This window comes from Parus major, chromosome 2, assembly GCF_001522545.3.
Source record: "Parus major isolate Abel chromosome 2, Parus_major1.1, whole genome shotgun sequence".
Taxonomy (NCBI): Eukaryota; Metazoa; Chordata; class Aves; order Passeriformes; family Paridae; genus Parus; species Parus major.
Window position 1 is genome coordinate 40,774,483 of NC_031769.1, and position 15,070 is coordinate 40,789,552.

General features: G+C 39.0%; 1 long non-coding RNA gene across 10 annotated transcripts in view; it reads right to left on the reverse strand.

Annotated features, from left to right (window-relative positions):
• The window catches only part of LOC107200852, an 86,779-nt gene extending 71,988 nt beyond the window's left edge, over positions 1-14,791 (reverse strand). For 7 of the 10 annotated variants that reach the window (XR_004495838.1, XR_004495837.1, XR_004495834.1 and 4 more), the window contains exons 1-6: positions 13,772-14,791; positions 8,500-8,806; positions 6,295-6,392; positions 4,886-4,950; positions 3,439-3,620; positions 1,291-1,427 (exon numbers count right to left, since the gene is read on the reverse strand). This is a non-coding gene — a long non-coding RNA (uncharacterized LOC107200852). Of the gene's footprint in view, positions 1-1,290; positions 1,428-3,438; positions 3,621-4,885; positions 6,189-6,294; positions 6,393-8,499; positions 8,807-13,771 lie in introns of all 10 variants that reach the window. The other 3 variants (XR_004495835.1, XR_004495833.1, XR_004495832.1) reach the window with 3 other exon arrangements.
• Between the last annotated feature and the right edge of the window lie 279 nt (positions 14,792-15,070).

Sequence of the window (15,070 nt, forward strand, 5' to 3'; positions counted from 1 at the left end):
GGTGGTTAGAGGTCTCACCACTGCTGGTTATCCAGTAAACTCCAAACCAATTAAATACATTGTTTCCTCAGTTCCATCAGAAGCTTTGGTGGGAAGATTTCTCACAAGAAACTGATCCCAGTCCAAAAGGTTCCTCACAGGAATGCATAAATTTTGAAGATTTCTATCTTTAACTTCCTGGACAACAAACTTGCTCATTTGCTTACTTTGCTCAGCAATTTTGACAACCAAAGGTAATTGCTCAGATGGGAGCACAACTTCCTAATGGATTCATTTCTACCTAATTTTTTGTTTTATTTTGAGAAAAATATCTCTATAGGTATTCTATGGATAAAGCTAAAATCCTTGGAAAAAAAATACACAAAAGTCAAATACAACATATTAAAAATTCATTAAGTACTTCAAAAAATTTAGCATAAGTCTCAACAATATTTTTGGGAAGGCAGGGCAGCAGATCCGCTTCTTAAGAACTTTATCATTTTTGAGGGAAAACACCAGAAGTTTATTGTATGAAATTAAGACAATAGGAGTGAAATGAAGGCAGTAGGAGTTTCAAATCCCTTTTTTTTGGTCATGAACTGATCTACAGCTATGTAGTCAATCATGTGATGTCATTAAGACACCATTTATTAAGGAACTTAAGCCTGCCAAATTTTAACCATGAATGATTCTATTACCAAGAATAAAAATATTAGAAGACCTTTATCTAGTTGGACTCCAACTACACAGAAAATGAATAAAAATATGATTTAAAAACTTTAAATATTAAAGATATATATAAATTTTAAATTAGAGGATGCTATCTTTATTTTTATATGAACTGTTTTAGCAAGCTATATTTTTAGGCATATTTTCTTAAGCTGACCTGTTTTGTGTTCTGAAATTCCTTTTAATCATCCCTTTGTTGTACAGTCTTACACACTAAGTCATTGTTATCACATAAGTTGTCCCAAAGAGGTGACAAATCATTACTTTTCTGGACAAATAGATGTGCTACAAAAACACTTCTAGCAGGAGCAGTTACAGTTTGATTAAAGGTGAAACAAAATGAAAGCGAATGCTAGCTTTTTGTGCCTCTAAAATGTTTTTCTTTACTTGATCTTTAATCTTTTAGAGAGATTAAAAGAAGAAGACCAGTGCAATTTGTTTCAACAATAACAGTGTTAGTTCAGAAGGAATGCCTACAAAGATCTGCAGTGCCTGACAGCAAGAATTATTAAGGACAGGAGTAAAGATGTAGTCATGAATTTAAAATACAGAGATATAATTTACAAATCTCATTTTGCTTACCTGTCATTGTAATTAGCACTATGCAAAATGGCTGTGATAAATAATCATAGTAATGGGAGACCCTTTTTTAAATCAGGATGTATTTGAAAGAATTTTTTTCAATAGTATATCCTCTCTCACTCTTCAGGGGATCCTTACTGCAACAAAATAGATATGAAAACATAATTGTAAAACCTCAACATTTGCTGAGGCATTTGGTATCTACAGCATTGGACTGGAAATAACTTTTTTTTTTTTTCTCTATCTAACACAGAAAATCTTAGATAACAAATTTCTGTCTTTTAAAAGATATCTATATCCATCTAGCTATCTATATATTTATGCTAAATATAAAGTAAAATATAATGCAATCGCTTGGGGAAAAAAAAAAAAATGTGTTCAATAACTTACCTAGAGAAGCAGTGAAAATGCTGTTTATTTGCTGAGATATTTAAAATTAAATTGCCAAAAGCACTGGAAAAGTTTGTGGTAGAAAACCATTTTGCTGGGGAAGGCAATGGACTACATAAAGTAATAAGCCTTCCCCATCTCTAAATTCTATGATTCACATAGTAAATGAAGACAAACAGTATTTTTTTTTTAACCAATGATAAGAAAAACATCATCTTTTGAAAACTTCTTTATTCCAGGAGATACTGAGGTTGAAAAGTCTAACAAGTTCACTAATTATTCTAAAATTGCAACAAAATAAAATTAATTATTTATATTTAAACACCATTTCACAAGTATTGTATCATAATTATGCTTCTAAAACATGACTGTGACACACTTACATTTGGTTGTGGTCCAACACAATTTGCTGTGTATGCCCAGAGCACGGCAAAGACACACAGGTAAACAAAGGGTATACAACAGGTATCTAAGCCAAATTTGAGCTGTAAATCTACTGGTCAAGTTAAAGCGATCACATCAGTAATTGATCACATCAGTGACAATTCCTGAAATGACACAGTGGTTTGGAGTCTGTCCAGCCTCACTTGGGATATTTACCAAAATACCTGAATTTAACCCTGTCACCTGGAGCTCTGCCTACAGCCATTTATGAAAGAGCTGCTCTGCCATGCAATTCTGGCTACCCACAACCCCAAGGAAAACAGACTGAACAGGAAGTCCCAGTTTTTGATCCCCGTCCCAAAAGGACTCCAGGGAGACCAGTTTTGGAAATGTTAGGAGGCACTTCTCTGCATGGCGCCAGTCACCCAAATGTTACAGCAGAGGGCTGTGATATGCAGAGCCAGCTACGGCTTCCTCCTCTCCACAGGGAATAGAAAGGTCATATCCTGGAACCATGCAGAGTTTCCTACTGGACAGAAAGAGTAAAAACTGGGCTGCCCACTGCCTATGTCTATCTCCTACTCTTTATTAGAGTTTGCTGAGCCTTGAGTAAGTAACCTTGGGTTCCTCACAAACTCACCTCCCTCAGGATATATCTTGTGCACCTTTTGGAGAGTTTATACACCCCAGCCACCAAAACTCAAAATTTTTGATCTACTCCTGTGGTCTGATTCTTCCTAAACAAATTATGAATAACTCTTATGGACAAGGGTGGTTTAATCCTGTTTCCAGAGTGATAATAGAGTTTCTCTAGCATAATGATCAATATTATATTGGATTGGAGTAGGAGAGTAAGTGGTATTGCACTTTCTCTGTGCTTATGGAACAGTGCATAAAAGTATGTTATTACTGTCCAAAATTTTATAAATTCTTTATAAAATAGTAACATCAATACATTTGCCAAATGCAATGTTGGGGAGCGAGGGAAGGAGGGAGAGAAGAACAAGATATTTATGGCACGTTTCTCGCATCTGGATTGCTAAACAGCAAAATTATATTCAAGCTGCATTCAAGGGAAACTTCTTACAATAAGTGCATACAGAAAGCAGAAATATTTCTACCAAACCTGGGAACAATACTCATATATTTAGATATGTTTTTCTTTGCATGTATCAAATTCTCTAGGGACATGAATCAACAAAAATACTTCAGCATAAGATTAGCTCTGTGCATTTTATTGGGGTTATTCACATGCTTGAAGAGAAATGCAAGCTTAAGTGCTGAAATTAAGAATAATATTTTAACAACTTTAAGATAAAACAAGCAAAAAAAGATTTTATAAAAATAGATCTCATAGACATATTCCAAACTCACCAGCAACTTTTCCCCATTACCCAAAATCTGCAGGTATCTTCACCTCATCCATTTCTAGAGAGAATCCTCATATCTGTCTCTTTATTGTACCCTGATAAATAACCAAAACACAAATGTCCAAGACATCCTGATCTCCAGAGGAAGCACAGCAATTTTTTTACAGAGCTCACCCGTTAACTATCCTAGAGGGGAAAAAAGAGATTTGAAAAATATACCTAGAAAACTGCCAAGAAAACTGCTAAGAAAGATGGTTTCTTGATCCAATAACTAAGCCAAAGTGCTTCTGCAAGAGGCTATCACTCTGATCCTGACAAACAGTAGGTAGCAGCAGCATCTTCCTGGCTTCTAGGAAGGACATGACATAAAAGACACAAGTCCAACAGATCCATCACCATAAGTGTGCTCTGGCAAAAATTCATCCCACCTAGATAGAAATCCTTGTAAGAAAATCTAACATTTTTTCTCATTTCATAGTCCCAGATCTTTTGTCATGGATTCAGTCAGATCAGAATCCAAGTAACCCTATCTTCAAAAGAAGTTGAAAACTCACAGCAAGAAATGCTCAACTCTTTTACTGTAGACAAGTTCTTAGATTAACCGAGTATCTAAGCACCAAGAATGGTCCTGCTGATTATGATTTAATATGTGCTTCTTAAGGCACAGGCATTTTTCTTTCCCTCCACCACAAGTATAGGATAAAAGTTTTGGTTTAAAAATATTTCTTAAATTTCTCTAAAACTGAAGTAAAATCTTCCACAACTACCGTCTTTTTTTTTTTTTTTCTGTCTCAAGGTAACGCAATCAATTCTCTTGCAGCACAGCTATAGTGCAGTAAATTTTGGTCTATTTAGTATTAATGGTTTAAGAATAGAATTTCATCTCTCATCAGGTTGAAACGTCTGCCAATCTGCACTACTGTTCTTCAGAGCCCTACAAAACATAGATTTTATTAGGTTTCAGGACAGACATTTAAAACAGAGTCTAAAAGGCAAAATACACTATCACATCTTTACAGCTCTTTTACTGTATGTGTAAATTCTGTTCATCAGCAGACATGACTTGGGTAGCTCCTTGCTCACAGCAGGATACCCTGCACTAGACTAATAGCATAAACATTCCAACAGAATAACTGTCTTCATTTCTTTTCAATTTGCATTTTCCAATGAAGAACAGTTTCTGCAGTCAATCAAAGGTCCTTGGGAGTGGGTGCTTGGCAAACTCCTCGTAGCCAGCCATTACAAGAGTCCACTGAGCACACTGAAAACTGTAAACAGAGTTTTCACCAAAAGAGCTGGTTTCTCCAGTGGGAAAAGGCTCTGCCATAGGTAAGTTACGCCACAGAAACTGTATTTTTCCAAAAATTGAGTTGACTAGAAACATGGGAAGAAATGCAGCATTTGTTTGCTCATGACATATATACGCTGTTGAGCTTGTTTTGAACACTTACCATCCTAACTCTGCTACAAGTGTATTATTCATAACTCCAGAGCATTTCCCAATCCTTGCAGATGCCTGAAAATAAGGATGACATAAGGATAGACAAAGAGGCAATGCCAGTAACTATGTACTAAGAGGCTCAGAAGAGTCATAATACCATTCTAGCCAATTTAAATATTCATCCTTTCCTTGTTAACATAAAGTCTCTTCGTGTTCAGTTTCTCAGTTAAACAGGAGGTGAAGTGGTTTACACAGCAGTGCTTTAGTGAAATGGAATCTGATTACACTTAATCTCCCAATACACAAAAGTGTGGCTTCCCAAGAGTTAATAAAAAGTGATGGTTACAAATTACAGGAGTACTACTTCCGAAATGAACTTAAGATCAAACACAAGAATGTCTAATTACCAAATTAAAAACCTGCGTTGAGAGGTATTCATTTCTCAAGCTATGGATGGGTGGAACAAGCCATGATTATATCTCTCATCCTTCAGCATATGCATTTCTCACAGACTTACCTTGCACTAGTGCTTAGGAAGGTGATTGCTTCTGCTTCCTGTTCAAAAAACTAGGTGCCTTAATATTGGGTGTATGAGTAAAAGAATAATAATACCATATGGAGGCAGAGGAACTAAAATATTGATATTTCATTTTTTCATCCTACTGGGGATCTGTCATTCTTCAGATTGTTCTAATATGTAACAGAGAGAGAAAACTTTTTATGATCACAAATTTATATGAATCAGGTTTGTACGCCTAAAAGCACTCAGGGTTTGACCTTGCATTTCAGAATTTTTAGGAGTCTCTGTAGGACTCCAAAACAAAATTGTATTGTGTAAGTATATTGTATTATAATTGTATTATATATATGCTGACAGACAAGGCTTATAATACTCTGGAGGACCTGGGTAATCTTCAGAGGCATATCTCATTTTCAACTAAAATAGAAAATTAAGTAAAAGATGGTCAGTCTTTGTACTTAATATTCACAGCTTTTCCAGTCTCTAGCTGAGAACCAGTGCTGGCTGTATTCATAAAAATTTTCTCCTATCACATTAGAAAAGACCACATACAACTTGTACTTGACAGTCCAGGTTAGGGCAGTGCACATTAAGCTACAGGTCACAGTAGGGTGGTGGGACTGCAGTGAAATGACACTGCATTTTTTTCTAAGCCTGGCAGAATTACTCTACTGCTTTTGAAAGAGCATTTGAACACTGTCTTATCCTTGTTACCTACCACAATGAGTAAATTAAGAAAACAAGGAAATCACAAAAACAATACCAGTCACGTTTCTCTCCAGAAGAAGGGTAACTGTTGCAGAAATAACAAAATATTAGCATAATTCTATACCAATAATTCAAATGCTAGTAATTAACAGTCCAATAAAAATTGTCTAGGATCTCCCCACAAATCTTACCATCTGCCTGCAGTAAAAATCATGAAGTGTATCTCTGCTTCAAGTGGAAGTCACATGAAGGAGATGTAAGTAGAACCAATTGTGCAATTTAAAGAACCCTGTAAGAAAATGAGGATATTTTCTCTAAAAAAGAGGCTCATTATCTTAGAAATTCCTGAATTTATTCTCAATATTAAGAAATAGGATCTTCTCAAAAGTTGTATGACTCCATAAATATAGACAGTCTTCAAACATAATATTCAATACATGACATTGTATAAACAGAACACTATGTAACAAAAAGACATTTTAGTAAAGAAAAAAAATCCTGATAACCAGCAAAAAGATATCTTGATGCAGATAGTTTGGTCACGTTCCCTACTCAGCTTGCCTACGTGGACCTTGAAACCTGTGGGAAGAGGTCAGGGACTGCCCTGTGCCAGACACTTATGGTTCCAGGAAGCTTTACAGTGGATCTACTGCAGGTCAAGGCTCAGCTCAACAGCCAAGCTGAAACATATCCAAGAAATACAAGACATCAGCTAGAGAGAGGAGGAGGAAGAGTTAGAAAAGAGTTAGAAACAACAGAGGGAACACCAAGTTCCAAGGAAAAGGAGGAGGAAAGGGAAGAAATGCTCCATGACAGATATCCCTGCAGCCCATGAGACACTAACTTTATACCATGCACTTGAAAGACTGAAACTACACTCACAAAATACATCTCTCTCAAATTAAAGTTGATAAACTTTTTATGCCATTGCATTAGATATGTTTGTTAGATGACATACATGTGATATTGTGATAGATATGCTTTTTAGAGGATGAGTGCAAGCACAGAAGCTGCCAGAGTTTGGATGCTGGTAGTTTGGATGTCCTGGTGTGTCCACCCTTCCACCTCTACTGTCCCTTAACAGTGCCGGTGTGACACAGTAGGTTATGGAACTGGAAAGGATCTCAGGTTGAATCTTGAATACTGTATATAAAGGTCCACAGTTCAGGTATCTGTATAGGGAACAGTTGGAAGATTTGTCCATTCTCTCACTCTTATAATTTTGAAGGTAAATCATTTGGCAAAAATCCAAGGCGAAAGAAGCCAAGGCAATACTGAGTATAGTCCTTCGTGCAAAACCAAAGTGCATCTGTTCTAGTTCAGAAAGGAGAAATATTAAGATTTGGGTTATTATAGCTGTCTTGGCAATTTTGGATCATCTCAAGCAACACTGGTTCCATGCAAAAATAAAGCACAATATCAAACGAGGTGGGAGAAGAAGAGGCCAGGGAGACTTTAGGCATCTGTCAGGGAAGAGGAGTTATTAAATTAGCATTTGTAAGCCAATTTTGTATCTTTTTGTTTAAGATAACTTCATGCAACCCTCCTCCCTCCCAAGTGTCTCTAATGCAGAAGTACAGAGAGCACAAAATCTAAAATTATGAAAAGATTTTAGAGGACAGAATTCACACCAGCAGACACCAAAGAGGCTTTTAAAAGTTATGACATGGTTTGTTACGTTAAGATTGTATTATTTGCTGATTGCCACATCAAAGAAGGAGAATGAAATGGTTGAATAACCTTCCCAATGTGCCCTGCCTTGAACAGTGGCTAGGCTGCTTTGGCAGAAAAGTCTGTCCTCTGGTCCTGTTTTTGCCTCTGCACTTGTGCAATGGTCAAATAAGAAAAGGATCTTTATTTTTGCATCAAATTTTTGTGGCTGCTTTCCTTTTCTAAAGAAATTAATTTGAAATACTATGAATTTTATGTCTGGGAGCATGTATCAGTAATAAACTGGGAGGCTGTATCAGGAAATGGCATAGAGTACCAATAGGGATTGCAATGGTTTAAGATATATAAAGTGGAACAAATATTTAAGAGAGGAAGGCATAACAAGAGAGTTTAGCAGTAAGAATTAGATTAATTACTGTAGGGTCAGTTTCCCCAGGGTAGGATTTTAAACAATAGCATTCATTGTTTCAGAACACATATGATAAAAAAAATGAAAAAAAACCCAACCAAACCAAAATAAAAAAAAAAAATAAACCCAACAGAAATTCAACTGGATAACAATAAATCTGGGATTCAGGCACTAGAATCTCTATTTGCAAATAGAGATTGCTTGGGACCTGAAGACCTGCACTAAAGACTGCAGATTATATATCACAGAACATAGTGTTCTGTGTTCTCAGGTCATATATGGATAGAAGGCAGTAAAAACCTCACAGCAACTTTACCTCAACACATCAGTTTTCCACTTCTGAAGCCCGTAATCATTTGAGGCCACTGCAGAATCCAAAGAAATTCAAGTTGTATAAAGTCAAAGTAGTCATTGCTGAGTTCTCTTCTTGACAATGATGGAGTCCTCACTTCAGATCTACATGCAAGGATGGTTTCAAATTACACCATCCCAAAGCACCCATAAGCTCCTGTTTTGTATTGCATAGTGCATTTTAACAGTTTATTCCACAACAAGGTGACTCTTTTGCAACTCTAATGCAGTTATTAATGCAGCAGTTGTCCAGAAAAATACCTACAAGTACTCTAGAAAATAGAAAGGAGACAATTAGTCTGAATTGCTACCAAGAGAAAAGCACTAGAAACAATCTTCTGTAAAATTCTCTTTCCTCAAGGCTCTGCACATTTAGACTACAAACCAAATCATGGGAAAAATCTGCACAATACTTAATACAAAACTTCCAGGCATGAGGAATTCGTTGTTGATATTTTATTGCACAATTTTCTTTTTTTTTTTACTGAGTTAGTTAATGCACTGAAGTATTCTTTGATACTGCAGAAGAATTTTCCAACTTAAACAACTTGCTCAAATTTATCAGCCAAACTAAAATCAGAAGAGCTAAGCTTTAACAAATTGTGGCAAGTTTACAGGCAATGTGCAAATAAAATATTTTTCCCTGTGCCCTAAATTCAATTGCTACCAGACACTATATGAAATGTTCTGGTGAGGGAGGCAATGAAGAAAAATTCAACTAAAGGATGATCAACATGCTATCATGAAAAACCTCCCACTGATTTCAACAGGCTTTAAACAACTTTAAATATTTTTTTTCCTCTCTTTCCCTCTGTTCTTTGCTGTTTCCACACATATCTTACCCTGATGCTGTAACAGCAGCTGATGTTACAGCAAAGAGCAGAATGCCTCTTTCCTGTACTCTGCTCTCCCCTCTCACTTCAACAAAATTCACCTCAATTGAGACTAAGCAGTGAGAGATCTCAAATACTTAAACTGAATATATCTTTCACTCCACTCCCCAGAGGTTGGCTTTACCCTCCAGCTGGTTCCCTGAGTAACTTTGCTGTTCCAACAAAACATTTTAATAAGACCCACTATCTACAACATCGAGGTACCTAGCATTTACATGTTAAACATCACTCTTCAGATGGGCCATTTAGTGATGTTCCTGAAGAAAATGGCCTTTTTAAAGACCTTTTGTTGATCATCCCCAAGGCTATACTTTCCTTCTTACCAGAAGGAATAAAATGGAAGTTTTGCAAAACCACTTGAGTGCAGCATTTGCCAAGAACAGCCAAATTCTGGTTAAGGTGCTTGCAGACACTACAGAAGAAAAAACATCTTTCAAAATAGATACTTCAGAGGTCCACAGGTTTTAAATGTTGCACAGCACTCACGTATGTGGGTTAGAAAACACACAATGTAGAACGTTGAGCATGGCATTTTTTAAATTTATTTAAAGAAAGGCCCAGTGTGTGATTTTCAACACTGTACAGGTCATAGGAAAGGTAAATTAAGCAGGATAATTAAGACAGAAGAAGCAGAGGAGCAACATCAACACATTTAAATTATTGGAAAGAAAGAGGAGGAATCAGCAATAAAATGCTGTAAGGTTTGAGTTTCTCCTGTTATTGAATTAAATGCCAGATGAAAGATTCATCTAAACACACCAGTTATGCCTTTTTACTCCAATCAATTATAAACCTCATTATAGTTACACAGGTGTAAAACTCTTTACAGACCATCTTGTATCACTGCTTAAGTGATTTACACATATTGACAAAGGGTAGCAGCTGCTGAATTAAACCCATTTTACAATTAGAGTAAACTCATATAATTTTTGTCTATATGGAGACTAATAGATGATGATTTTTTAAGTGTATGAAACTTCAGGTCCCCAAAGATAATTTCAGGCAATAGGGTTATGTTTTTTCTCATTTGAACATTTTTAAACAATGACTATCTGAACACATAACTGAATCTAGTATCCTCCACCACATCAAATTATGCCTGACTGTGCTATTTAAATATTCTTCATTTTAGGAGGTATTATATCATTAATTTCTAAAGCTATTCTCAAAATATCTTAATACCAAGCTTAACAACTTGTTCAGCTGCAGGAGCACAAAGTTGGAAGGACTGTTTAAGAGACTTGTTTATTCACTTCAAACCTGAACAGCTCTTCAAATGGCTTTCTAAACTAAGGTGTGTATTCCTGTTACTAAACACTGCTGAATTGTTGCTAATGAAGTTTGGTGAGAAATATGAACCATGAGACTGTACTTCTGATTAATAACTGATTTCCTGGATGTGTCCATGTGCAGTTTTTTCTGCAGGAATTTTGTTGCCATTCTTTCAGCAGTACTGACACACGGTAGCTCTGTTGAGGAATGAAGAGCTCTCATTTGACATTTTCCTATATGCAGCTCCACAGCTTTCAAGATTTTCTTGTCTCTACAACCATAATAGGAATTCTGCATTTGGCATTATCCCCTGAATAATTCCATTATTAAGGAAGCTTGGAAATGAAAGACTTTTTTCTTTCCTTAAGGCATTTGGCCATTACTTTACACACTCAGAGTAGGAAACTGATTTTCTATACACAAAATGGCTCATCATCACTATGCAGTCAACTCCTCAGCCACTAATGTGAACATTTTTGCAAGGTTTTGTGTTCAAAGAATGCACCACCACACACAGTGGAACAAATAAAACCAAATTACCTTGAGACAAATCAAAGAACACAAGAGGATGGAGGGGGTGGGGGGGAGAGACAGTGAGGAAGGTATGATGGAGGGAGTAAAAATAAAATAACTTAGCATAAAATAAAAAGAGAGAAATGGAAAATGTCCTTCTCTATCAAGCTATTAGTGTGGGTTGAATGCAGTTTCCAGTAGGCACATTTTTCATCCCCTCTACAGAAGTGTACTTTCCATTGCTGTCATGGCAATATAGTATCAAACCCACTGAATCCTTCCATCTACCTATAGGAGTCTCTTAATTTTCATCTGGCTGCATTTGTTTGATTGATTTTATCAGAAGACTATTAAGCCTTATTTCAATTCAAACAATATATTTACAGAAACATTAATAAAAGCTTTTACTAGAACTGTGCTTTTGCTGCCACTAAATTTTGTTGCCCGAGCTCTGAGATATTCAAGAGTACAGCCTTTTGAACAGTTTGAAAATGAATAGGCAACAATATAATTTGTTACCAATGACAAACAAACACTTTACCATTAGTCAGCATTCAAATAAATCACATTGTCTGGGCTTGTCTATGCTCAAAAAATTGTCTGATCTAACTCTGACAGTACAGTCAGAATGATATAACCTCCCTGTTGCAAGTAAAAGTTATAGCACTGAAATTTAAAGTAAACACCATATAACCTTATCCATACCATGATCTGCAATAATTTTTTAATAAATCAGATTCCAAATCAAAGAAAGTTAACATTGGTAGTAAATTATACATAAAACAAACAAACAAAAAAGCTCTGGTATACACTTTTTTTTTTCCCCAGCTAATATGAATCATCGGTCCTTTTTGGCTCCTTAACATCTAGAAAAATGGTCAGGGAGGAAAGAAAATACAAAGGTATTCTCTCAGCATACAACACTGCCATTTGAAAGAGCTCCACTGCTGCATCATTAAACCTGAACTGCTGTTACCAAAAACAGGATGCCAACTGAGAGAACAGAAATTCAGAAAAGTAGACCAGGACTGAGCCTGTTGTAAAATCAGCCAGTACCTTTTAGAAAACATTTGATAGTTGAAAATTTCTGCTCACGTTTGCTATGCGTTCAGGACCCAATTAAAAAAAATCCTTCACTTGAAATGCCAGTTGGCCAGCTCAGTAAAAAAGCCTCACTGACAACACTAGAAAAGGGGCAAATGTCTAACATAGTCTATCTTTAACATATTATCAGCCTATTTAAGCAAGAATAAGAAAGTATAGTATTTAAAAAAGCAACAACAAACAAACCACAACCAGCACAAACAAAAAATCCCTACCTAGCAAAAATTTAGCCTTTTAAAAGCCAGATTCAGCAAAACTTAACCTCAAAATCTTCCAGAAGTTTTCATAAGCCTCATTCTGTGGCTATGTGAAATGGAGTCCCTTAGGAGCAACCGTGTATCAAAGTGCTCAGATCAAAACTTACCTACACACCTGATAATAGAGTTACTCTGCTTCCCAATACAGTGACAAAGTCACACCCCTTGGCTAATGCAGGGATTGAGGAAAAATAGTTGTATTCTCTAAGGATTGTTGAACAGAGCTTTCCACTTAAGGAACAACTTCAGTGGAGGGCTGCATCCGACTCTGGAGTCTCCAGAGCCATGGACCTGTTGGAGTGAGTCCAGAGGAGGCCCACGGAAATAACCAGAGGGCTGGAATACCTCTCCTATGGAGACGGGCTGAGAGAGTTGGGGTTTTTCAGCCTGGAGGAGAAGAGTCTGCAGGGAGACCTCAGAGCACCTTCCTGTACATAAAGGGGCCCTAGAAGAGAGCTGGAGAGGGACCTTTTACAAGGGCAGGTAGTGACAGGACAAGGGGGAATTGCTTTAAAGTGAGAGGAAGTAGGTTTAGATTGGATGTTAGTTAGAAATTCTTTACTGTGAGGGAGGTGAGGCTGGAACAGGTTGCCCAGAGAAGCTGTGGATGCCCCATCCCTGGAGGTGTTCAAGGCCAGGTTGGATGAGGCACTGAGTAACCTGGTCTAGTGGAAGATGCTTCTGTTCATGGAAGGGATGTTGGAAGTAGAATATCTTTAAGGTCCCTTCCAACCCAAACCATTCTAGGATTCTGTTTAGAACAGAAAGGTTTCCACTGTGCATAAAAAGAAACATACTATTTTCTTCCTCTGCTAAACAAAATAAAACTAGAGACAACTATAAGGACTAATTAGAATTGTGTTAGTCAAAGAAGGCCAAGTATAGTCCCTATCCATACTAATGAAATTGAACTGCAAGTCTTCGGGACCTCTGAAGAGCCGTATTTGTGAATCAAAGGGAATGCCCAGACCTCAAACATCAAACTATTTAATTTCAAAACTGAAGCCCTACATAAATGCCACAAAACATGCTGTCCATGTGATCAGTGCAAAGAGCCATGTACTCTTTTATTCTGCCTGTGTTTATCATACTTTTTCTAAAAGAAGGCTGTCCCCTGCCATCTCAGGGTAGAAAAAAGGCCAGCATGACCTCAAACAGCACTGACTGTGCAATCTCAGAAGCCTTCAGTTTTCCTCACCTTCTCCAGATAGCTACAAGTTGCAAAATATTTGAGGAAGTCACAGGGCTCACAAATAGTATTTCAATGGGAAAAATCCTAAAAGACAATTTAAGAAAAACAAATAATCCCACCCTCCTCCCCCCCCCACCAAAAAGAAAAAAAAAAAAAAAAACCAAAAAAAATAAGGTGTCCATTTGCTGGTCACTGCGCCTGACCGAGGTGGTAGAGTCATCATCCCTGGAGGTGTTTAAGGAAAGCCTGGATCTGGCTCGTAGTGCCATGGTCGAGTTGACATGGTTGTGTTCGGCCATAGGTTGGACTCGATGACCTCAGAGGTCTCTTCCAACCTAACTGATGACGGATTCCGTGAAAGCGCTCCCAAGCTGAGGCAAGTGGCACACGCACGGCTCTCCCAGATCTTGCCCCAGGCGACTCCTCTCAACTACTTGAGGGCGAAACTCTCCCACATCCCTCAGCGCTAGCTAACGCAGTTTCCACCGGGACAAATACACATTCCTAACAAACGGAGTTACCGGCCACAGGCTCGCCGCGCCCCCCCATGGCGGACTACAGCTCCCGGCATGCTCTGCTGGACTCCGCTCCGCGCCGCCCCAGAGGACGCCGGGAGCGGCACCACCCGCCAGCCCACACGCACCGCAGCGCCCTGGCACGGCGCCGGGGGGCTCCACGTGACTCATATGCCGCGCTCCGATTGGAGTAAAGTACTGCCAGTCAACTATCCCACGGCGGGCAACGGACGCAACGTTCCCCTGCGCGCGGGGCCGTGCCGCTCCGATTGGCTGCTTGGGGATGACCCGCCCCTTTTAAATACCTGTCGCTCCGTGACAGGCCGTCACAGGAGTTCCTGTTAGAAGGGCGCTGCCGAAGGGGCTCGGCCCCGCCCCCTCCCCTTCTCCAGGGAGCCCCGCCCTCTCCCGGTAGCTCCTCCCGCTCCGGAGGGGCGGCAATGTCAAACGGCCCGCTCGGGAGGAAGGGAGGGAGACGCGATCCGTCCCTTTCCCTCCCGCCTGGATCCCGTCCTCAGCCCCTTCCTGGCAGAGCCCCCCTTCTCACCCCGACACAGCCCCTCGGAGCTGCGCGCGCGCCCCGGGCCGTCTCGGTCTCCGCCCCTCCGGCTTCTTGGCCCCGCCCCCGTCCTGTCGATGGCCCCGCCCCCCGGGCTTTTGCGCGCCGCGCCATGCCCCCCCCCGGCCCGCGGGACGGTGACGGCGGCGGCGGGAGGAGGAGGTAGCGGCAGAGCCCGGGTGCGCCAGGAGGCGGCGGCGAGGCAGCGAGGAGCGCCCAGCAAGAACGGGC